Raw genomic sequence first — 26,628 nt, 5'->3', positions numbered from 1 at the left:
TGTTTCATTTTAGCATGCATTTTAATCATTTCCTCTTACCTTCTTCCATCCATCCACTGACCTCACCCACATACACACAGACCTCTCAGGAGCACAGGCTCAGAAATAAAAGATAGATCACAAAAAAGTTAATGTTTTTTTTTTTAATTTTCAAATAATTGCTAAGTACAAAGTCAGTACCTTAAAAATATGTTATACAAGGTCAGCACCCTAATTATCTACAAGCAGAATGTCAGCCCATTATCAACAAGATAACGGGTCAATACTTTCATTTCCTACAATTATAACAGTCAGTACTTTCATTTTCTTCAAGGAAAAAAATCAGCACTGTAATTTTATACATGTAAAAAAAAGTCAGTAGCTTGATGATCTAAAAATAAAAAGTCAGTACAAGTAAAAAAAATAAATCGGCACTTTAATGTTTTACAAGTGAAGAGGCAGTGCTTTAATGATCTACAAGTAAAAGGTCAGCACTTTAATTGTCTCCAAATAAGTAGTTAGCACTTTAATTTTTCCAAGTAAAAATTCAGCACTTTAATATTTTACAAGTAAAAAGTCAACAATTTAATGATGTACAAGTAAAAAGTCAACACTTTAATGATCTACAAGTAAAAAGTCAACATGTTAATGATCTATGAGTAAAAAGTCAGCACTTTAATGATCTACAAGTAAAAAGTCAACATGTTAATGATCTATGAGTAAAAAGTCAGCACTTTAATGATCTACAAGTAAAAAGTCAAGACATTAATGATCTACAAGTAAAAAGTCAACATTTTAATGATTTATGAGTAAAAAGTCAACACTTTCATGATCTATAAGTAAAAAGTCAGCACTTTAATGATCTACAAGTAAAAAGTCAAGACATTAATGATCTACAAGTAAAAAGTCAGCACTTTAATGATCTACAAGTAAAAAGTAAACACTTTAATGATCTACAAGTAAAAAGTCAAGACATTAATGATCTACAAGTAAAAAGTAAACACTTTAATGATCTACAAGTAAAAAGCCAACATTAATGATCTATGAGTAAAAAGTCAGCACTTTAATGATCTGAGTAAAAAGTCAGCACTTTAATGATCTACAAGTAAAAAGTCAGCACTTTAATGATCTACAAGTAAAAAGTCAGCACTTTAATGATCTACGAGTAAAAAGTCAGCACTTTAATGATCTACAAGTAAAAAGTCAGCACTTTAATGATCTACGAGTAAAAAGTCAGCACTTTAATGATCTACAAGTAAACAGTCAACATTTTAATGATTTATGAGTAAAAAGTCAGCACTTTCATGATCTATAAGTAAAAAGTCAGCATTTTAATGAGCTATGAGTAAAAAGTCAGCACTTTAATGATCTACAAGTAAAAAGTCAACATTTTAATGATTTATGATTAAAAAGTCAGCACTTTCATGATCTATAAGTAAAAAGTCAGCACTTTAATGATCTATGAGTAAAAAGTCAGCACTTTAATGATGTACAAGTAAAAAGTCAGCACTTTAATGATCTATGAGTAAAAATTCAGCACTTTAATATTTTACAAGTAAAAAGTCAGCACTTTAACGATCTACAAGTATGTATAAGTAAAAAAATCAACACTTTAATGATCTATGAGTAAAAAGTCAGCATTTTAATGATCTACAAGTAAAAAGTCAACACTTTAATGATCCATGAGTAAAAAGTCAGTACTTTCATGATCTACAAGTAAAAAGTCAGCACTTTAATGTTTTACAAGTAAAAAGTCAGCACTTTAAGGATCTACAAGTAAAAAGTCAACACTAATATTTTGCAAGTAAAAAGTCAGCACTTTAATGATCTACAAGTAAAAAGTCAGCATTTTAATATTTTACAAGTAAAAAGTCAGCACTTTACTGATCTACTTTAATGAGCTAAAGTAAAAATCAGTACACAATATTCAACACGTAAAAAATCAGTACTAAAAGTTAGCACTTTAATTATGTACAAGTAAAAAGTCAGTAATTTAATTCTCATTTAAAAAGTCATTTTCTTCATGTGCTTGTTATTTTATTTGTATTTCTTCTCAGAGGCTTTTTTGTGATAGTTTCAGTATATATTTATTTATGAAAGTTGAGTATCATGTACATTTTTTTTTATTCAAAATTTGAGTGCCTATGTCTTGTTACCTGTTTGTGTTATAAGATGACAGACCACAAGTGTGTAGGTCTAATCCAGCGGAAATGATCATTGATTTCTGTGCCGGAAAACAGAAAGCTGCTTGTTCTGAAAGCGTCTCTGCGGAAATTACTCCTACTCCATTAAAGCAGAGCCATCAGGAAACTGAGAAGCGTAAATGACAAAGTGCGTTTTCTTTGGCTGCTCTTCAGTAAAACATTCTAAACAGTAGCAATGAGACAAAGTCAGTGAAGAGCGGCAATCAGTCACAGGCCATGTTTCACACACACACACACACACACACACGGAAATGTGAAATGGGTGATGTTCAAACTCCATAATGCTGAGAGAGATTTATCCATGCAGGATGGGAATAAAACAGTATTTCCTGTCATATCCCGATCCCAGAACAGAGGTCACATCTCTGACATTCATAAAACACTGGCTAATAATAAACTGTGATGAGGGATCATCAGCGTATCACTTCTGCCAATCAGACGAGACCATGCAGAGAGTGTGCACTCCCATGAAGGTGCTGTGTGGGGTGGGACAGTTCCTTTATCTTGAGGCTAAAACTGAGAGGACAGACGTCCCTGTGTGCCCAACACTAAATTAATAAACCCATTAATTTCTGCATCTGCGTTTTAAACAGTGTGGCCAGAGGCTAAGTGTGACCGTCTCTCAGTGGGCTGTGTCCCAATCCGCCATACCTCTGCGCTAAATAGCTCGTCGAAAGTATGTCGTACGCTTGTGGTAATTACACCTGTGCATGGTGTTCTATTTTAACTTAACTATTTGCTGCGGTAGTGCAGCGGTTTGGGACACAGCCGCAGGCTAGTTGTCATGGTAACCAGGAAGGCTTTTACTGTAGCTGCTAAATGTTAAAGGTGAAAGTAAGGTAGGTCTTGCGACGTAAACAGATACCACAGACAGAGTAGCGGATTGTTGTAACAAGTACAATAATGGGATGGAAACACAACCAGAAAGAAGGAAATATGAAAGAAAACTAAAGAAAAGACAGAAAGAAAGAAATTAATGAAGAATAAAAAGAAAATAGTTGGATGAAAAGCAATAAAGGAATAATTCCTAATAGTTTTTTTTATGTTAGAGGGAGGAAAAGGATGCGAGAAAACATGAACAATGAACAGAAGATAGGATGGAAAAACAAAAAGTGAAAGAAAGAAAGAAAAGTTCATGTGAAAGAAATAAAGATTGAAAGCACAATAGGAAAGAAAAAAGAATGAGCCTTAGGAAGAAGGAAATAACAGAAAAATAATGAAAGAAGAAAAGATGTGGCATGGCAATGAAAGAAATTAAAAAATGAAAGACAAAAAAACGAAAGAATATAGCTGAAATGAAAGGAAAGCGCATGTTAAAAAGAAAGGGTGGTGGGATGGAGGGAAGAAAGAAAGAAAGAAAGAAAGAAAGAAAGAAAGAAAGAAAGAAAGAAAGAAAGAAAGAACAATAGGAAAGAAAAGAAAGAGTGGAGGGGAGAATGGAAGAGCAGAAAAAAATGAAAGAAAAAAAGTGGTATAACAGAAATAAATAAGTAAAAGAGAATGAAACAAATATAGTATCTTGCAAAAGTATTCATCCCCCTTGGTGTTTGTCCTGTTTTGTTGCATTACAAGCTGGAATTAGCACCATTTGATTTACACAACATGCCTACCACTTTAAAGGTGACTTTTTTTTTGACACAAACAGTAATTAAGCTGGTCCAAACGATTCACTTTATAATTCATATAATTAGTTGATTAAGATCCACCTGTGTGCAATCAAAGTGTCACATCATCTGTCACATGATGTCTGGATAAATCAACCTGTTCTGGAAGGACCCTGACTCTGCAACACGACTAAGCAAGCAACATGAAAACCAAGGAGCCTCCAAACAGGTCAGAGACAAAGTTGTGGAGAAGTATAGATCAGGGTTGGGTTAAAAATATCCCAAACTTTGAATATCCCATGGAGCACCATTAAAACCATTATAGCAAAATGGAAAGAATATGGCACCACTGCAAACCTGACAAGAGAAGGCCCCGCCCACCAAAACTCAGACCGGGCAAGGAGGGCATTAAACAGAGATGCAACAAAGACACCAAAGATAACACTGAAGGAGCTGCAAAGATCCACAGTGGAGATGGGAGAATCTGTCCATAGGACCACTTTAAGCCGTACACTCCACAGAGCGGGGCTTTATAGAAGAGTGGCCAGAAAAAAAGCCATTGCTTAAAGAAAACACATTTGGAGTTTGCCCAACAGCATGTGGCAGACTCCCCAAACACATGGAAGAAGATTCTCTGGTCAAATGAGACTAAAATTGATCTTTTTGGCCATCATCGGAAATGCCATGTGTGACACAAACCCAACACCCTGAGAACACCATTCCTACAGTGAAGCATGGTGGTGGTGGCAGCATCATGCTGTGGTTAGATTTTTCATCTGCAGGGACAGGAAAGCTGGTCAGGACTGAAGGAAAGATGGATGGCACTAAATACAGGGCAATTCTGGAGGAAAATCTGTTTGAGTCAGCCAGAGGTTTGAGACTGGGACGAAGGTTCACATTCCAGCAGGACAATGACCCTAAACATGCTGCTAAAGCTACTCTGGAGTGGTTTTAACACTTAAATGTCTTGGAATGGCCTAATCATATGGAATCAATTTTGTGCCAAAATGTTCATACAATACTTTTGAAATATCAAACAAAAACGACAAATCAAAATACACAAAAAGAAAAAAAAGTCAATTTTTTTAGACTGGCAAACAAATTATTCGTGTAATCGTGCAAAATATCAGTCTATTACTCTTCAGAAACCTTTTATTTTTGTTCCGCGTCTTTCTCAGTTTTGCTTGACGTCATTTATTTTGGTTGCGATTCCAGCTTTCTCGTTTGTGCTCCCTTACTTTTTGCTTGCAGTTTTGGCACAAACTTGACGTGTGGGTGGGCTGTCCAGGAATGCATTCCCATTGGCTAACTTGTGTTTGACTGACAGCCACGCTCAGCCATTCCCTACTCGGATTCTGGCGGACTGTTTGACGAGTGACCGATCCACTGACGGTAAACAAGGCTCGAGTGGACTTCAGTGGTGACTATGATATTGAATTAATTCAACAAAGTGTAAATTCAATATCATAGTCGCCACTGAAGTCCACTCGATCCTTGTTTACCGTTAATGGATCGGTCACTCGTCAAACAGTCCGCCAGAATCCGAGTAGGGAATGGCTGAGCGTAGCTGTCAGTCAAACACAAGTTAGCCAATGGGAATGCGTTCCTGGACAGCCCACCCACACGTGAAGTTTGTGCCAAAACTGCAAGCAAAAAGTCAGGAGCCGCAAACGAGAAAGCTGGAATCGCAACCAAAATAAATTACATCAAGCAAAACTGAGAAAGACGCGGAACAAAAATAAAAGGTTTCTGAAGAGTAATAGACTGATATTTTGCACGATTACACAAATAATTTGTTTGCCAGTCTAAAAAAATTGACTTTTTTTCTTTTTGTGTATTTTGAGTTGTCGTTTTTGTTTGATATTTCAAAAGTATTGTATGAACATTTTGGCACAAAATTGATTCCATATAATCAAAGCCCAGACCTCAATCCAATTGAGAATCTGTGGCATAACTTGAAGATTGCTGTACACCAACGCAACCCATCTAACTTGAAGGAGTTGGAGCAGTTTTGCCTTGAGGAATGGGCAAAAATCCCAGTGGCTAAATGTGCTAAGCTAATAGAGACATACCCCAAGAGACTTGCAGCTGTAATTGCAACAAAAGGTGGCTCTACAAAGTATTGACTGTGGGGGAGTGAATACCTAAGCACACTCCAGATTTCTATTTTTTTCATCTTAATTATTGTTTGTGTCACAATAAAAACAACAATTTTCACCTTTAAAGTGGTAGGCATGTTGTGTAAATCAAATGGTGTTAACCCTCCAAAAATCCATTTTAATTTCAGCTTGTAATGCGACAAAACAGGGCAAACAAAAAGGGGCATGAATACTTTTGCAAGGCACTGTCATAGAAAAAGGAATGAACATATTGGGACTGCAAGCACAGGGACAAAGAAAGAAAGAAAGAAAGAAAGAAAGAAAGAAAGAAAGAAAGAAAGAAAATCTTACATTTAAGAATGAACTCATCTCAGAAAAGGGAATAATAATAATAAGAAGAAGAAGACTTCAGTGCGAGGACTAACAGTAATAAGAGTCAGAAGTCATAATGGTGATGCTGTGAGTGATGCAGTGTTCACTTGCACACTCTGCTGTTCTTCATCCTCCATCCCCTAAAATAAATTTGTAATCAGGTTGTAATGATGGAGTGGCTCTAATAGAGGCCTGTGATCGTCCTACACTCTGTGTAGGTGACACACAACATGAGCGCTCACTACGAACCGTATGCCACAAATCACACACTTTCCACTATTACTCATCTGCTCAACTTGGATGAAGTGCACTGAACACGATTCATTATGCAACGTCAGCAAGCGAATATGATTAACTTTTATAGCACAGAACCTTTCAGAGTACAGAACGGTTGAATTCTCAAATCCGATTGGTCAGAAGGTGAGTATTATTTTTGTTTAACAGCTCAGCTCGGACAGTCGTTCTGACTGTAACGTGATCGACAGGTTAACATTAATGCACTCGTTCAAATATGTTATCGTGTCTGTAGTTACAGCTCAAACACAGGGACCCCTTTCAAATTAACATGGTGATGTTTAACAGAATAAAATGTCGAATTGTTGACATTTTTGTTTCTTGGTAAAGCGACAAGCTTTGTGCTAGGACCTGATCTTCCCAGGCAGTCTCCTGTCCCAGTACTAGCCAGACACTTAGCGCATTGGGGTGGAGCCGGCACCAGTGCGCAGCTTTGTCCTCGCCCTGCACTGTGATTACCTCAGGCCATCACTCCAGCAGCTCAGTGTCAGTGTGGCCATGAGCACCATCAGCTGCCAGATGGTCCACAGTATGTGGGACACGGTTGGTGCTCCAGGCATTAGCACCCTCTTCCAGGAGCATTTTTTTTTCTTTCCCCTGTCGACAGGTAGCCATGCCGAATCATTAGGTGGGAAGAGGTGTGGACCTGAGCTGTGCATTATTGGATATTAGCACCATAGTTCTGCAGCAGGTGTACAGTGCTTGTGTGGCCTATCAAGATCGTAACATTCATTGGCAAGCAAAGGTCTGGACGTTGGTGCCCAGCTTCACCAGCCTATGCACCGCCACTGGGCACTGAGGGAACCCGCCCAAAGGGATCAATAAAATTTTATCTAATCTAATCTAAAAAAGCACTGAGTACACACTGAATAAGGACTAAACCTATTCAGTACTTATACGTAATTGTTTTTTTTTGCCATTTGGTTCATAATACATTTAATTTATATAAACTTTTTGCTGAGTTTCTAGTGTTACATAAAGAGGTGAAATAGCATGTAAACCAACCAAAAACACATGAAGAGACCTAGGTTTACAATTTATACTTAAAATGCTACTATCCAAACAATGTACATACCGTATTTTCTGGACTATAAGCCGCTACTTTTTTCCTAGGTTTTGAACCATGCGGCTTATTGAGGTATTTCACTCACGTGACCAAGTCATGTGATGCTGCCATTTTGGACGGCACGGCTCGAATCAGTTTGAATGCGAGGAAGGCGACAAACAAAAAACATAAAAGAAAAAGGAGCGAGATGCAGAAAACACCTTCACTATCCAGCGGCGTAGGGCATTTACAGGGCGAGCAGAGGGAGAGGTAGTTGCAAAAATTGAGGTTAGCAGGCTTAGAGAACGACGTTTACCTGCTTCCACCAGGATTGTTCACTGACGTACGGAAGTACACGAAGCCCTCGTCTTTACCTGACTTCGGCCCACATGATCTGTATACCTGTGTCGTTAAAAACCCATCGCCATACACAGGTATTGATCTGAAAGCGTATAAGAGTTTGGATGCCTACAAATATTTTGTGTCAGGCTGGGTAACATGCCTACATCAGCGGGTCGGCCCTGGAGCCGGTGGTCGCCATCTTATTACAGCTAAGGTTTGTTCACATTTTCATTTACTTTCGGTCCTCAGGATAAACAAAATGTTATTAAATGTCATTGAAATAACTTCTTAGTCTGTTGAGACATGGCCCGTTAAGTTTTTCCTTTACTGTATTTACTAGTTTACTGAGCGCGCTCCGGGGCTCGCTGGCCGGCTAGCTAGCTAGCGCTCCGGGGCTGGCTGGCTCAGTAAACTAGTAAATCCAGTAAAGGAAAAACTTGAGACTGAAAGGTTTTAACAGTCATCCAAATGACTGAACGTAAACATTGCTACAGTAACATACTAGCTACTGTTGTTGACATTAGCTAGCTTGCCGTCCGAAACGGCGGACACCGGGGCGTCACGTGACTCTGTGACGTCAGGTGAAATACCTCAATACAAAGGTGCGGCTATTCTGTGGATTTTTCTTCCACCGCTAGGGGCGCTCTAACTGGAAGTAGAATCAAAAATAAGATAGACGAAAAATCAATGCAAAGAAGAATTAGCAGATCTTTAGCAGATAGAACACGCACGACAAATTACTAACTGGTAATTATTTTCAAATCCAGCGAAGATGATTAAAGTGACTTGTGGTTTCAAACACAGGAGAAATGAAGGTAAATAAATACCGGTTATTTTCTCTTGGTTCTGTTCCGTTTTAATCAGCAAAGTTGCTGCCGTGTTAAAAGGCACTGTTCGGAAAGAATCTGTTCAGGTACATACATGTACATTTACAGTACAAAATCGTTCTGTACATGCAGTAAATATCTAATTTTTCAACATAGATATCTGCGGCTTATAGCCCGGTGCGGCTTGTATATCTTTTTTTAATTTTTTTTTAAAAAATAGAGCGGATGCGGCTTATATACAGGTGCGCTCTATAGTCCAGAAAATACGGTAAGTGTAAAATCTTAGATATCTTGGAAGCCATAGCCAATCAGCTGTTTTAATATTTGAATTCAGCACTCCAAATTTCATAACAAATATCCGATTTAATCTCTGAAGCAGACAACTTCTGAAAAATTGTTGACCAGTGTACTTTTACAATGACCTCATCTACAAATCTACAATTAAAGGAGAAGTGAAGTCATTTTTTAAACATGCTTTATTTCTTAATTAACGTGTTCTTTAATTACGTTTTCGGTTTTAGTAACCTTATATCGTGACTCGTATTGGCAAATAATTGCAATTAAATATTATACTTAAGAAAAGAAAGAAAGAACAACTTTATTCATCACACACCTCTCTGCATTTAACCCATCTGAAGCAGTGAACACACACATGCACGTGAGCAATGAGCACACACACATACCCAGAGCAGTGGGCAGCCATGCTAACAGCACCCAGGGAGCAGTTGGGAGTTAGGTGCCTCGCTCAAGGGCACCTCAGCCCAAGGCCTTCCCATATTAACCTAACCTGCATGTCTTTGAACTGTGGGGGAAACTGGAGCACCCGGAGGAAACCCACACAGACATGGGGAGAACATGCAAACTCCACACAGAAAGGCCCTCACCGGCCGGTGGGTGGGTTCAAACCCAGAACCTTCTTGCTGTGAAGCGACTGTGTTAACCACTTACACCACCGTGCCACCCCACTTATGCTTATCGGCCTGTTCGTTTTTTAGCCGTGTTGAATTTAGTTTGTTTGGTCCATGACAGGCGTCGCTTATCCGCGCGATCTTCACGAGACTTGTGTGAGACTTTGAAACATGAAGCGTCAGCCAGGTGTCAGTGCCGCCATTTTGAAAACTGTTTTCCAAACGAAATATTGCACAAAAACGAGTTTAAATGACGATTACTGCCTACTTTTTTCAAACTTTCCTGATTACGATCAAAACAAATGAAACTTCCAGCTTGATTACATCAGCATTCGAAAGAGGGCGCATGCGTCTTTTAACAACGTTGGCAGATGTTGGTCACTTTGATTTCCGCTGTACGTTTTACTTCCGTCCTACGATGTCTCACACAGGTCTCAATGAATCTTGTTTACAGCCATTGCTTTGACATGTGGACTGATATATTACATAGCATATTTCAAACACTCATAACTTGCTATAGCAGTGACAAAATAGCGATCAAAAATGCATTCGGTGTACCCCGCCTTTCGCCCGTAGTCAGCTGGGATAGGCTCCAGCTTGCCTGCGACCCTGTAGAACAGGATAAAGCGGCTAGAGATAATGAGATGAGATGAGGTAAATAGAATTTTGATAATAAAAAATTTGCCTTCAGTTCTCCTTTAATGCAATACAAAGTATTACATAGAACGCATCTCACTCAACATAAAATGCACAAACTGGGCTTCAATACTTCTGACATGTTCTCACTGTTCACCACAGACACCTATACCCATACAACATGGCGCTGTCCACCAGTTCATCAGTTCCAGGAATGCATCAGCCATACCATATCTTTGGTTCTGAACTGCACCATCCCTCTATCCCCAAAGCGTTGCCTACTCGGAGATCTAACAACTCTTGACCCACAATATCATAACTCAAAATTAGCTTTAGTCACCCTTGCGACCAAGAAAACAGTACTCATGAACTGGAAAACCAGACATAAACTCAATACATCATTATGGACTCAATTAATTACAGAACACATATTACATGAAAAAAACGACAGCTTCTTTAAAAAACCAGTCCAAATACTTCTTGTAAACCTGGAAACCGGTTATTTCCTTTCTAAATTTGCCTCTGATGCTCTAACTCCGTCGTCTAGCCATCACAGTTTGGCCCTTGTCAAAGTCATTCAGATCCTTACGCTTGCCCGTTTTTCCTGCTTCCAACACATCAACTTCAAGAACTGACTGTTCTCTTGCTGCCTAATATATCCCACTCCTTGATGTGCCATTATAATGAGATAATGAATGTTATTCACCTCACCTGTCAGTGACTTTAATGTGTCAACCACTACAACACTGGTCACTTTTTCATACTGTTAAGCAAATATTACATATGTCTTGAGTGCACACGTTTCCACTGTTGGCCTAGACAACGCCCAGCATCTCCTGACATTCTTGGACATTGTCTACAGATATGGGAGAGGCTTGGTAAGACATGACTTGCCAAATTTTGTGGGATAACGTAAGCTTCCACTGCACAAATGCCATCAGGGATTGGTTTGACGTCCACCAAAGGGTGCCGATGGAGTTCCTTCTACCAGTTTCTCAATTTCTGAATCCAGACATAGAACATCTATGACCATCGACCTCAAGACCAAATGTCTCCGCTTGGTGCAATGGATGTAGCTTGTAATGACATCATAACAGAACAGTGCAGCGGAAAATATCAGGTGTGATGTTGATGAAAATCTTTGGCTGGATAGACAGGAGTGACAGAACGTCCACTGAGGTGGACGGAATCTTTAGTGCAGCACTATAGTGTTATTGTGTTACAGTACAAATGTATTATTTTTGGTTTCTAAAGCACATGATTTTTTTTTTCACATTGTATTATACAAAAAAAAGAAGTAACATGGAAATGTGCAAATGAAATGTAAAACTTTGTACTGTTGAAATCTGCATCTGAATAGGATTCAATTTGATACACAATACCAATCCTTTCACTAGAGAAAAAAATAATGACAGTCTGGTACAGGAAGCATTCAGCGTCAATGGAAAAATAGAACGGGAAAGAAATATAGATGTAAAGAAACAGGGTCTGCTGCCATACTGAAAAAAAAAATAATAATAATTTTGACCTAAACATTTAGACCATTGCTTACACTTTTCATTTTATAGACACTCTCCAGCCCGTCGTAGATCCTGGGGATGGAGCTTTGGATGTGGAATGGTGAGAATCATTTGAATGTTGAAATAAAAAGACTAATCTTACTGAATCTTCTAGATGTCAAAAGCGGGAGGAAATATAGCCAGCCAGCCATCATCTGTAGCCGCTTATTCTGTGTAGGGTCGCAGGCAAGCTGGAGCCTATCCCAGCTGACTATGGGCGAGAGGCGGGGTACACCCTGAACAAGTCGCCAGGTTATCGCAGGGCTGACACAGAGACAAACAACCATTCACACCTACGGTCAATTTAGGGCCACCAATTAGCCTAACCTGCATGTCTTTGTACTGTGGGGGAAAACGGAGCACCCGGAGGAAACCCACGTAGAGAACATGCAAACTCCACACAGAAAAGCCCCCGTTGGCCACTGGGCTCAAACCCAGGACCTTCTTGCTGTGAGGCGAGAGTGCTAACCACTACACCACCGTGCCGCCCTGGAGGAAATATAATATGTATGAAAATATCCACTCATTACAGCAGGTTAATGCAGCAGACCCGTCTCACGCTATAAACCCCATGTGCTTTTAAGAGTACAATAAAATAAAAAATGGTGTGACATCATCAATCCACACCATTGGACCACAAAGTAATTAAAACCCCGTAGGACAGTTTACACACTCATCTCACTGATATGGAGATCGATATCAGGCGCTGTGTACTGATCTGTTGTGGTGATAATGAGATTTTCTGTGTGTGTGTGTTACATTCAGATGATGAACAGCTCTGTGACATTTTTACTGCACCACATCACTTTCTTTTTCTGTCCCCGAAAGGAGAGGACGAGGAGACAAAATCAAGGAGACACGGACGTCCTCTGTCTCCTACGCTCAGAAATATGACCGAAGATACACTGAGGAAAAAGTCGTTTTTCTTTTTTTTTCCCCACAGAGTAAAACCTGTGCTCTGGGTCCATACTGAGACGAAATGGAATATTATTAATAATAAACGGTCATAATAAGACCAAAGTTATGTGAAATGACACATAGGTGTAGTTACAGTCTGGAGAAAGAATCTAAATGTGCCCCAGCATCAAAGCCGAATTTATTACCGTTTTTGTATATACATTCACCAGCCACTTTATTAGGAACACCCATCCACCTGCTGTTTGATGCAGTTCTCTAATCAGCCAATCCCTTGACACAAATCAAGAGCTTCAGTTAATGTTCATTTCAAACATCAGAATGGGAAAAATTATGATTTCAAAGTGTGACTTTCTTTCACTGTGGCATGGGTGTTGGTTTGATCCAGATGGACTGGTTTGAGTATTTCAGAACCTGCTGATCTCCTGGGGTTTTCACACACAACAGTCTCTAGAGTTTATACAGAATGGTGCGAAAAACAAAAATAACATTGAGTGAGTGACAAACTCCTTGTTGATAAGAGAGGTCAGAGGAAAATGGCCAGATTGGTTCGAGCTGCCAGGAAGGATATAGTAACTCATATAATCACTCTTTATAACCGTGGTGAGCGGAAAAGCATCTCAGCATGCAACAGCAGAAGAACACACTGGGTTCCACTCCTGCAGCCAAGAACAGGGATCTTAGAATCAACAAGTTCCTATTAAAGTGGCCGGTGAGAGAGAGAGAGAGAGAGAGAGAGAGAGAGAGAGAGAGAGAGTGTGTGTGTGTGTGTGTGTGTGTGTGTGTGTAAAATGAATGAGACATTTGAGCCATGTCACATATGTTTGGAAGTAGATGAGTATTAATACTATCATTTCATTTAGATCCGTTTGAAGGATGCTGTTGTACATACAGTCCTGCTTTGCATATTTTTCTATTTTTTACATACATCGTATCAAGTATATCAAAAGAAAAGAAATAATAATGGATGGATAGAAAGAAAAAACAAGGAAGAAAGAAAGCGGGTGGGTGGGATGAAAGAAAGAAAGAAAGAAAGAAAGAAAGAAAGAAAGAAAGAAAGAAAGAGGAGGGATGAAAGAAAAAAGAAGGAAAGAAATGCAAAAGGGTGGGAAGAAGGAAGGAAGGAAGAAGGAGGGATGAAAGAAAGAAAGAAAGAAAGAAAGAAAGAGGAGGGATGAAAGAAAAAAGAAGGAAAGAAATGCAAAAGGGTGGGAAGAAGGAAGGAAGGAAGAAGGAGGGATGAAAGAAAGAAAGAAAGAAAGAAAGAAAGAAAGAAAGAGGAGGGATGAAAGAAAAAAGAAGGAAAGAAATGCAAAAGGGTGGGAAGAAGGAAGGAAGGAAGAAGGAGGGATGAAAGAAAGAAAGAAAGAAAGAAAGAGGGATGAAAGAAAAAAGAAGGAAAGAAATGCAAAAGGGTGGGAAGAAGGAAGGAAGGAAGAAGGAGGGATGAAAGAAAGAAAGAAAGAAAGAAAGAAAGAAAGAAAGAAGGATGAAAGAAAAAAGGGTGAGTGGGATGAAAGAAAGAAAGGAAGGAAGAAAAAGGTGGGTTGTTAATGTTTGATATTTTTATTTTTTTGTGGAAATGAGTTCCTACATGGGGCGGCACGGTGGTGTAGTGGTTAGCACTGTCGCCTCACAGCAAGAAGGTCCTGGGTTCGAGCCCCGTGGCCGGCGAGGGCTTTTCTGTGCGGAGTTTGCATGTTCTCCCCGTGGCCGCGTGGGTTTCCTCTGGGTGCTCCGGTTTCCCCCACAGTCCAAAGACATGCAGGTTAGGTTAACTGGTGACTCTAAATTGAGCGTAGGTGTGAATGTGAGTGTGAATGGTTGTCTGTGTCTATGTGTCAGCCCTGTGATGACCTGGCGACTTGTCCAGGGTGTACCCCGCCTTTCGCCCGTAGTCAGCTGGGATAGGCTCCAGCTTGCCTGCGACCCTGTAGAACAGGATAAAGCGGCTAGAGATGATGGATGGATGGAATTCCTGTATTTATTAAATATTAATGTAATTCATTTTGATTTTACTTTTGTTTGTAATGCGTTAGTAAATAAACACACATTTACAAAGACGAGTTTCATTATTTCATTATTCTGACTGAATGTATCGCAAAGTAAAGTGAAAAAAAAGATCCGAATTGGGATGATCTTGAAAGCTCATGTGTGATCTCCATCTCCTAAAGTCTCTCGACTGAGTTTGTGACCTTAATGAATTTATTTCCTGTTGTTGAAATAGTGGAGAACGTTTAGAGCTCACTGAATGTGAGTTGATGGTGTCAAGACTTTCCAGTTCAGTAAAATGAAAAGCTCTGCTCAAAATGTTACGGATCCCTGACCAGCAGATTGAGTGTTTCAGAAATTTACGAAGAGGAAGAGCCGTGTCTCAGTGTGCCAGAGGTCAGAAGAGCAGCAAAATTCACTGGACACTGTCTTAAACACCAAAGAGGAGAAGCAGACGTGTGTGTGTGTGTGTGTGTGATTTACTGGAGACATTTTACAGGGACAATATTGTGACAGATTATGTTTACATTCTGGATTTAACACTGTCTCTGACTTGTGGAGGAGGTGTGAACTTTAAAATCATGAACATTGCCTCAAAAGCTGTCACTGAAATCTTTCACTTTGATGAGAGAAAGTGAAGAGAAAAAAAAACTTTCATAGCGTGTCCTAGTTTTTCGAGCTTTTCATTTTCAGCGTAGTATGCTAAGCACACAGGCTAGTGTTATAATAAACAGGTTAAAACACAAAATAGAGTTTGAGTAAATGATCCAAAGACTATGCTTTCATTGCGGTAATATGCTAATATGCTAGTGTTCTAGTATGCTAGCATTAGCTTATGAAAAAACAGCATGCTAAGAAGAAGTCTGATTTTAAACCTCCGTCACCTTGTCTGATTCGAGACACTTTTTTTTTTTTTTTCCCTGAGGAGGGACTGTGGGCTTTATATCGAGTGATACGAGAGGCTACCCTTAGCAAAAAGTAGTATACTTAAAGTTCATTTTATTAAGTATGCTTCAGTATGAGTATAGCAAGTATACTACAGACCATGTACTAGAAAGCAGGGCTTTGAACCGGAATTTTTTTCCTATTGGTTCGTTCCGAACAGAAACGGAATTTTAACGTTTCCGGTTTTGGGTTCCACCATTAAATAGACGTTCCCGAACCGGTTAGAACAAAAAAATTTCGTTCCCGGAACGGTTAATTACGTTCCCTGTCAGCGGTTTAACAAATGGCTATAAAATTATGTCTCTGTCTCATCCAGCTTAAGCCAAATGTAGGCTAATTCTATTACAGCCTTCATTAAATAAGACAAGAAATAATTCAAAACAGTTATTATTTCAAATGTTGGCGATTTGGATTCTCAGTATGTCTTCCCATCTACACAAACAGAAAAAGTGCCAAAAATGAAAGAGAATTCGTTTAGTGTGTTACCAAAGGCTAGTCAGGCCCTATAGAGGGCTACTGCATGACGTCACCGCGCCGCGAGATTTTGTTAGGCGCCATATTGGAAGTACACATCTATGCAAGTACATACATACATAAACTACAGCTGAAATGTAGCCAGGGCCGGTTCTGCCCTAATCTGGACCCGGGTGCAACATCGCGCAACCCCCCCCCCCCAAAAAAAAAAAACACCAGTCTAAATCAGGACAACCATCACATAACTATAACTATAAACATTTTATATCAACTATTTTAACTAAATGGGCTATAATAAATAAGCCTGCAGGCAGCCACGGCGGGCTGCCTCAGAAAAGTAACCATTCAATGACACAACTGAAAGCCTGCAGCCACGGCGGGCTGCCTCAGAAAAGTAACCATTTGTCCTACCTTAAAACTCGTTTTGCATTTTCTGCCTCCTTTTTTGTATTTTCGACCCTCCGTTTATTTTCTTTCCTTTTCTGAAAACTCGATTTGTGTCCAGACATTTTGTTCTGCTACCAACGAACTAACTCGTCAGGTCTCGTCTCTCGAGCCCGCGATGATTCCCGTGGGAAGGGCAACAATTGATACATTTTTACAAACAACCAATAGGGAGGTTGCATCGTTCAGGCTCTTCTTTGCTCAGACACTCAGTAATGCACTTACTCACTAGCAGTCCACCTTCCCGCTCTCTCCATTCAATCAGCGAACGTCACACAGGAAGTGAACCCCAGCGGGTCATAGAAACTTGCGCAGGAGAAGAATGACTATTTGTAGGCTACAGAAACTTTGAGGAACGAAATAAAAACCGGTATTAACCGGTTACCATTATTTTTAATAAGCGTTTCTGTTCCGGAACATAAAAAATAATAAAGTTTCTGGTTTCGTTTCTGTTCCATGTGAAATAGAAAAAGTTCCCGGTTTTCGTTTTCGTTCCTTGAACCGGTTCAAAGCCCTGCTAGAAAGTATACAAATTTAATACTTTTTCAGACTAAATTGGAACATTTCAAGTTTATAAAATTATACTTTAAAGTTCATTTTAAGTTTGCAAAAGTACACTTTAAAGTATACAAGAAGTACACTCATCTATATACTATCAATGTACTTGGTATATCCCTCTCGTATGCTTAAAGTATACCGCAAGTACACTTATCGATATACTTCTTTTTTGGGGCTTTTTTCACCTTTATTGGATAGGACAGTGTAGAGACAGGAAATGAGCAGGAGAGGGATCAGGAAATGACCTTGGGTTGGAATCGAACCCAGATCCCCAGATTTATGGTATGGCGCGTTAGTTGACTGAGCCACAACACCCCTTAGTTACATACTTCAAGTCCCTATTTTTAGTTTATTATTGTATACTTAAGTATACTGTTATAAATGTTGGTTATTTCACTAGTTTACTTGTTATACTTTAAGTTTGCTTGGCATATTACTTGTAGCTTACTATTTATATACTGGAAATATACTCCTTAATGTATTCTTAAAGTTTACTCATACTGTATGTACACAAGAGTGTGATGCATTTACAAAATCACAAGACAGAATGTTGAAAACAAGTTTGATATATTTTCAAACATTTCAAAAACAAAGACCTATGAAATCAAGTCCTTCCTTACTGGAGAAATTGATCAATAAAGTCAAGTCAAAAGTTTTTCTGTTTTTGTGTATGATTTTAAGGTACATAAAGATAATGCAATTGAGCACACATACTATATACTGTAAAGTTTTAAACTCCAGCATTATATTATATTAATATATAAATTAAATGTTAAGCATGAGTCAGTGACTTGACCTTATTATGCACTTGGAGCAAGATATACTAAGTATTAGTCCTTTGTGGCAGAAAAACGTGAAAAGTATACTAAAGTATAAGTTTTAGTATTAAAGTATACGTGTAAGTCTTAGTATTAATGTACTTAGTCTTAGACTTTTGTTTATACTTTTCAGTATAAGCCAAGTATACTTCACTATACTATTCTTAAGTATATAAAATATAGTTTATAAAAAGTCAACTTCAAGTATACTTCCTCAGTTTTAGTAAAAAATAAGTATACTCATAGTACACTTGAATAAACTTCTTTTTGCTAAGGGTACGCCATTTGCTAAAACATGAACTAGCTTCATAAACTAGCATTCCAGTAAACAAGCTAACTACAAACTAACAGTTCAATAAAGACTATATGGACAGGTCAGGCAACCTAGCATCATCCATCTCTCTCTCTCTCTCCTGCTCATTTTCATGGCTAATTAAGTTTTCAGCTCGCGTTGCTGTTAGCGAGTCTGTTGTCACCGCAGTGTAAGTGATCCGCATTGATTTTAGTGACTCATTTCTTTTTAATCGCGCGGTTTTGATGTGGAGCAGAAACCTGAGGCGGCTGCGAGCCCACCACAAGCACACTGATACTTCCTGTCAGTGAAAAAGCAAGTAAAAATACACACAAACAGGAGCCTGAGCGCAAGAACCAGGGATGAAGTGGGCGGAGATAGTTAAAGGAGGAAAACTGAATAACATTATATTAAACACATCCATGTAAAGTTGAGTGGGAATCTGTCAGCGAGCCACACACACACACACACCAGCGGTGGACAGTAACGAAGTGCATTTACTTGAGTACTGTACTTAAGTGCACTTTTTGAGTATCTGTAGTTTACTTGAGTATTAATTTACTTCACTACATTTGAAAGGCAAATATCGTACTTTTCACTCCACTACATTTCTATCAAGGTCCTCGTTACTCGTTGCTATGAAGCAGCTTTGAAAGTGGATGTTTTTTTCTTTTCTTTTCTAAAACGTGATTGTTTTTTTCGCAGGTGACACCGAGACAGTCTATCAGTAATCACTAGGGTCACGTCACATCCATAGACTGTATAAAATCAAGTTCAGTGATTTCTCCGCAGCATTATTTGAACACAATCAGTTGACGGGCAGAATGGGAGGAGGCAGTTCTTCTGGGGAATGCACACACTCATGGCCTCGAACCCATGTTTCAGTTTTCTGAAAGGATTAAAGATTCATTTCGTTTTAAATGTTCGCTTTGTTTGCCAAAAACAAACCACATCACGGCCTACAAAAACTCACCGTCCAACCTGCGGAAGCATATTGAGGTGTGTAAATGTTTTGTTCCAAGAGAAAGCTTGCAACAAAGTTGTCTGTGCTTTGAGAGCGAGCGATAATGTTGCAATAGCTGTGCAGTCTGGTTAGTCAAATGACTTTCTATGGATTTGCCCACCAAGTTGCCATCACCTTGTCCACGGCTAACGCTAACACATAGCTAGTTAACTTGGACACTGCTAGTTAGCATGTAAAAACAGAGTTACGCTAACATGAATAATGCTAACTTATCTGAAGTCCTTTCAGAAATGTTTTAGGATAATCTTGCCAAATAAACAGAATGTAGAAATATTTCTTTTCTAGTAGCGTTAGCGATCCAGTATGATTTAGAGTTTGAAAAGAGTTTGCTAGTATGTCAGGTGGAGCTTCACTGACTAGCTAGCTTAACATTAAACCACCATGATGGCACCACATGCGTTCATTTTGTGAATTCACATTTCTGTTTTTGGTAATGTCAACATTGTAGCTTTTGTGACCTTGCATAATTACGATAGTTACTACGTATTTTTTACCAGTAGCCAAAGAGAAAAACTAGCTAGCATTGTATTGATGATTCTGACACTGCCAGAGCTGGGTCAGAACACTACCATGCTGATTCGTGGGGGTGGGTAGGAGTGTTAAAATAAAATTTTAAAAAATTAAAATGACAATGGAGCTTTGTCAGTTCAGTTGTTTCATTTTGTAACGTTCTACTAGGTGTTTACTCTACAGGTTCTACAAGTTAGTCAGTAAATCCAGTCGGTTGCTTCAGTAGGTTTTGTCAGTGCTGTAGCAATAATACAACAATGCGTTGACAGAAAATGTACTTTTAATACTTGAGTATTTTTAAAAGCAAGTACTTTAGTACTTTAACTTAAAGGCGTCACGCAGTGGCGATAAAAGTCGCATTATTCTGCACCAAAATGCTTTCGAGATTCGAAATAAATTGACCGTCGATTTTTCAAAAGCTTCCCACGGTTGTAATCGGTCCTTATTTGATCATGCCCATCACTTGAAATTTTCCGCGTTCGCAGCGCCCCCTCTCGGTCAATGGAACAGCTGCGTGACGTCATACCAGTAACCACTCGGTGCAGTTGCAATGACGGACACACCAGAAAATAGGAGCGATGCTGAGGAAATTAGCTTTGATTTTACCGATACAGAAGAAGAAAATGGCCCACAAGTAGAGATTTTGAGAGCTGAATGTCCTGGTGGTATCCAGCCTTACAGATTTGAACCTGAGCGCTCATCAGAAGAAGAAAATGAGGACAGTTCTGACGACGACAGAAACGAAGACGAGAATGAAGAAGACCGGCGACTTGAAGACTTGTTTTGGTTGGTTTCTCTGACTAAATCACTACTTGTGTGTATTTTTAAAGACCATTTTCACTTGAATTAGAATGCTGTGTGATTAATCTATGATTATGTGTAATACTGATAGCTGTAGGGGGTGAAAGTAGAGCTAGAAAGATTGAATTCTAGCAACTTGACAGCTTGCGATCTCGCGAAATGCAGTGGGCCTTCTGATACAGTAGACCCCTTGATATTCCAGTTTTCATCATTTTCCTTTTATTGCGGTTGATTTTAACTTGATATTCAGTATGTTATAGGCTGGGAGTATTGAGCTTTGTATTGTATTGTTTAGTAAACGTACAATCGTCAGTAATAAGTGATAATTATTAGTTAAAGGCAGCTCTGTGGCATAAATCTTTCAATTAATCTTCTGTCATCCATTTGCTAAAATTATGTGCCACATGTGTTATCAAGACAACACTTCATGTGACAAAGAAAGATATGACAAATACATAAATGTATGAAAATCATTTTGTACAATTAATGATTGATACATAGAAACACTTAAAACGTGTGTGGCAGCGGGGGCGTGGTCAAGCGCCGGTCTGTGATAGGAAGGCGGAGCCAGGGAAGGTGAGTGGCAGAATCATTACACCTGACGGTAATTAACCTGTGTTTTGTGTGTTTTCCCAGTCACCGCGCCCTATTTAAGGAGGCAGAGCAGAGGAGAGCGCATCCCGGGACAAGAACACAGTGTGTGTCTCGCTATCAGATTAAAACTGGCGGTTATACTGAAAAGTCTGGCAATAAAAAGCCTATTTGCATCTGAAGCGTTGTCCTGCCGTCCTCTGTGCTCCACCCACACTTCAGAGAGCTCTACAGTGGTGCCAAAACCCGGGACAAGGTGGAGCACCAACCTCGCAGCCCCATGGAATCCTCCCTCGCCACGGCTCAGCAAAGCCAGCACCAGGCCCTCGTCACGCTCCGAAAGGAGCAAGAGCGGCGCTTCGAAGCCCTGGTGCTGGCCCAGCAGGAAGATCGCAAGGCGTTCCGGCATCTCCTCGCGTCGGCGGGGTCCACCAGCACCCCGGCCGCGGGCCCGTCTCCCCTCACCGTGACCAAGATGGGCCCGCAGGACGACCCCGAGGCGTTTCTCACATTGTTCGAGCAGGTCGCCGAAGCCTCAGGGTGGCCGATGGAGGAGCACGCGGCGCGCCTCCTCCCCCTCCTGACGGGAGAGGCGCAGCTGGCCGCGCTATAACTCCCCGCCGGCTGGCCTACGCGGACCTTCGCCGGGCCGTCCTCCAGCGTGCGGAAGCGCTGGCGCTGTTGTTCTGGCGTGCGCCCCACGCGCTGGAGGACGGCCCGGCGAAGGTCCGCGTAGGCCGGCGGGGAGTTATAGCGCGGCCAGCTGCACCTCTCCCATCAGGAGGGGGAGGAGGCGCGCCGCTCCATCGGCCACCCCGAGGCTTCGGCGACCTGCTCGAACAATGTGAGAAACGCCTCGGGGTCGTCCTGCGGGCCCATCTTGGTCATGGTGAGGGGAGACGGGCCCGCGGCCGGGGCGCTGGTGGACCCCGCCGACGCGAGGAGATGCCGGAACGCCTCGCGATCTTCCTGCTGGGCCAGCACCAGGGCTTCGAAGCGCCGCTCTTGCTCCTTTCGGAGCGTGACGAGCGCCTGGTGCTGGCTTTGCTGAGCCGTGGCGAGGGCGTGGACCAGGTCCGCGAACGGGGAGGATTCCATGGGGCTGCGAGGTTGGTGCTCCACCTTGTCCCGGGTTTTGGCACCACTGTAGAGCTCTCTGAAGTGTGGGTGGAGCACAGAGGACGGCAGGACAACGCTTCAGATGCAAATAGGCTTTTTATTGCCAGACTTTTCAGTATAACCGCCAGTTTTAATCTGATAGCGAAACACACACACTGTGTTCTTGTCCCGGGATGAGCTCTCCCTCTGCCTCCTTAAATAGGGCGCGGTTACTGGGAAAACACAGGTTAATTACCGTCAGGTGTAATGATTCTGCCACTCACCTTCCCTGGCTCCGCCTTCCTGTCACAGACCGGCGCTTGACCACGCCCCCGCTGCCACAATGTGTTTTTAAAAAAATAATTTTTTTCTATCAATACCTAGCCATGACCTTTAAATCAGATCCATTGATAACAGTCACAAATAGTGTTCAGTGTTCGTTGTTACAGCCAAACACAACACACCGATTAGGCATTTTGTATCACAGAATATTAATACATCATTTCATAGTGTTTTGAGTGTTCAAAACTATCCACAAACTGAATAAATCCACAAAATCCGCAATGTAAACAACTCTGGTAAACGCACGCTATAGAGAAAACATGGGGACAGGCCAGCATCACCCAAGGGAGGTTACTGGTATGACGTCACACATAAGTTGACCTAGTTAACGGCTGGCTGCCTAAATTTGGCTGTGCGCGTCAACTTTAAATGCTTGTAGCGGGCGCATCGTGACACTGAGATCGCGGGAAACCGAGGGGCTTGAATAACCCACCAAACCCGACATTTTGACACATGATATAGCCTGATTGCTGAAATTACCGCACGACGCCTTTAAGTAAAAATTTGACTGTACAACTTTCACTTGTATCGGAGTAACATTTGGCCAGCGGGATCTGTACTTTGACTTGAGTAATGAAGTTGGGTACTTTGTCCACCTCTGACACACACACACACACACACTTAGCTGATTAGTGCTAATGTCACTGATACAGCAAACTTATTTATTTTTTTTTTCTCTTCTTTATTTTGTTCTCGTTCTTTGCCATGTCTTATCTTCTTTCGTTATTTTTCTGTTCTTTACTTCTTTAATGAATACTTTTCATTTTTCCTCTTTGTGTCTCCATCCTTTCCTTTTCTCACATCCTGTCTTTTTTCTTCTGTTCATGCCTTAATGTGTTTTCGCTTTCTCTGCTTTGTTTGTATGTCCTTTTAGCTTTCCTTTTTTTTTATTTCTCTATCCGGGCGGCACGGTGGTGTAGTGGTTAGCGCTGTCGCCTCACAGCAAGAAGGTCCTGGGTTCGAGCCCCGTGGCCGGCGAGGGCCTTTCTGTGCGGAGTTTGCATGTTCTCCCCGTGTCCGCGTGGGTTTCCTCCGGGTGCTCCGGTTTCCCGCACAGTCCAAAGACATGCAGGTTAGGTTAACTGGTGACTCTAAATTGACCGTAGGTGTGAATGGTTGTCTGTGTCTATGTGTCGGCCCTGTGATGACCTGGCGACTTGTCCAGGGTGTACCCCGCCTTTCGCCCGTAGTCAGCTGGGATAGGCTCCAGCTTGCCTGCGACCCTGTAGAACAGGATAAAGCGGCTAGAGATAATGACTATATTTCTCTATCCTTTGTCTTTATTTCATCTTCATTCCTTTAATGGTTTCTATTTTTGCTTTCTAACCTTTGTTTTTCAGCGTGCCATCCTTTGCTTTTGTTTTTCTTTTTTATTGTATCTTTTCTTTACCTGTTCTCTTTTTAATTTGCCTTTCTTTCCTTTTTTCTTTCTTTTTTCATCCTTGTGTCCCTCCATCCTTTACTTTTTTCCCTGCTTTGTTTTTAGCTTCCTTTTATTATTTTTATCCATTTCATCCGTCTGTGCTTCACTTTGCTTTATCTATTTATTTCTGTCATTACTTCGTCCTTTATTTTTTCTCTTTTATCTTATCTGTGTATTTATTTAATCCCTCTGTCTTTACTTTTATTTCTTTCTCGGTGCAGGTAAAGCGAGAAGTAATATCAAAACAACACAATCTTTTTCTATTTCTGCTATGTTTGTTTGTATCTTGAATAATCAGTGTAGGATGACTCTTTATCTTTCCCATCTCTGCATCCCTCGTTCCCACATGTTCACTCACTCTGACTTCCTTGTTATCCGAGATCTGTCCATCTCTCTGCTTCCCTCTCTGTCTCTCTCTCCTTGTCTGTCTTTCTCTCTGTGGAGTGATGGCGCGTGCGACGGTGGTGATGGATTTGACAGTTACAAACCCCGACAGAGATGCAGAGACAGATAAAGTGTTTCATTCACACCATCACACCATCCGTTGCTCTCTTTCATCCTGTTTGTCTCACTCTTACACTGTCTCACTCTCTGTCTCACTCTCATACCGTCGCTGTCTTTCCATCAAGTCAGCACAAAAACATTTTAGAGTCCAAACATTCGTTTTTCCAGCACAAAGAAATGTTAGAGAAAAAAAAGTTTGTATCTGAGCAGCATATTCCACAAGAGACCACTTTTCAGATTAAAAAAGAAAACATAATGAAGGCTTCTGGGTTTTGGTGCAAAATTAAGAAGTGAGTCTGACAGCCAAAGTGTCCAGAAGAACTGTTTCTGGTTCTGTAAGATGCTCAATAAAACCTACAACTCCTTTCCTCATAAAACTGCACTCATTGTACCTGAGACTACCATTTTTTTTTAAAGCAAAGGGTTGTCTCACACCAAATATTGACCTTGTTTCATTTATTATAGCTAACTGATTACTGTTTATAGTATTTTTTTAATGTTGAAACATGTAATTTCATTATTTTTAAGCCATTTTTGGTCTACAGCATTTCTTTACCTGTGCCCAAGACTTTCGCACACTACTGTGTACACACACACACACACACACTCTCTCGCTCACTAACCCTGTACACCTACTCGTTCATGCAAATTATTTAATCAGCCAATCATATGGTCACAGTGCAATGCATAAAATCAGGCAGATACGGGCCAGCAGCTTCAGATAATGTTCACACCAATCATGATTGTTGGCGCCAGATGGGCTGGATTGAATATTTCTATAACTGCTGATCTCCTGGGATTTTCACCCACAGCAGTCTCTAGAGTTTACTCAGAATGGTGAAAAAAAAAATCCAGTGAGCAGCAGTTCTGCAGAGGGAAATGCCTTGTTGATGAGAAAGGACAATAAAGAATGGCTAGAGTGGTTTGAACTGCCAGGCTACAGTAACTCAGATAACCACTCTGTAGAACTGTGGTGAGCAGAAAAGCATCTCCGAATGGACAACACATGAAACCTTAAGGTGGATGGGCTATAACAGCAAAAGACCATATCGGGTGTAGCCTAGTCTGATGAATCTCAATTTATGCTCAGGCACACAGATGGTGTTATCAGTATTTAGATTAGATTAGATTAGATAAAACTTTATTGATCCCCTTGGGAGGGTTCCCTCAGGGAAATTAAGATTCCAGCAGCATCATTACAGATAAACGGAGAAAAGAATCTTCTCGATAAATTAAAATAAATTAAGTATTTACATATACAAATATAAAAAGAATAAGATATGCCAACAGCGTGAACCCATGAACCCAACCTGCCATGAATCCAACCTGCCAAGCTGGTGGAGGTTGTGTGTTGGTGTGGGGAATGTTTTCTTTGGCTGGTTAATACCAATCAATCATGGCTTGAATGCCACGTACATTCCTTCATGGCCAAATTTGACCTTTTGCTGGCTACTTCCAACATGATAATGCATCATGTCACAAAGCCAAACTGGTTTCATGAACATGACAATGAAAAAATCTGCACGAATTGTGGAATACAATCATGCTAACATGGACCAGAATCTCACAGGAATGTTTCCAACATCATGTGGAATCCATGCCATGAAGAATCAAAGCTGTTTTGAGAGCCCCACCCAGTATTAGTATAGCGTTCAATGCGTGTACAGTGGTGCTTGAAAGTTTGTGAACCCTTTAGAATTTTCTATATTTCTGCATAAATATGACCTAAAACATCATCAGATTTTCACACAAGTCCTAAAAGTAGATAAAGAGAACCCAGTTAAACAAATGAGACAAAAATATTATACTGGGTCATTTATTTATTGAGGAAAATGATCCAATATTGCATATCTGTGAGTGGCAAAAGTATGTGAACCTTTGCTTTCAGTATCTGGTGTGACCCCCTTGTGCAGCAATAACTGCAACTAAACGTTTCCGGTAACTGTTGATCAGTCCTGCACACTGGCTTGGAGGAATTTTAGCCCGTTCCTCCGTACAGAACAGCTTCAACTCTGGGATGTTGGTGGG

The 26,628-nt window shown here is 40.5% G+C and overlaps 1 protein-coding gene across 2 annotated transcripts in view; it reads left to right on the top strand.

Moving 5' to 3' along the window:
- Positions 1-26,628, top strand: part of gpc6a (glypican 6a) — a 381,886-nt gene that overhangs the window by 282,927 nt on the left and 72,331 nt on the right. The gene's annotated exons all lie outside the window — the stretch shown is intronic.

This window comes from Neoarius graeffei, chromosome 18, assembly GCF_027579695.1.
Source record: "Neoarius graeffei isolate fNeoGra1 chromosome 18, fNeoGra1.pri, whole genome shotgun sequence".
NCBI classification, from domain to species: domain Eukaryota; kingdom Metazoa; phylum Chordata; class Actinopteri; order Siluriformes; family Ariidae; genus Neoarius; species Neoarius graeffei.
Note: the sequence above shows the minus strand (reverse complement) of the source record. Positions and strands in the feature narration are given on the sequence as shown.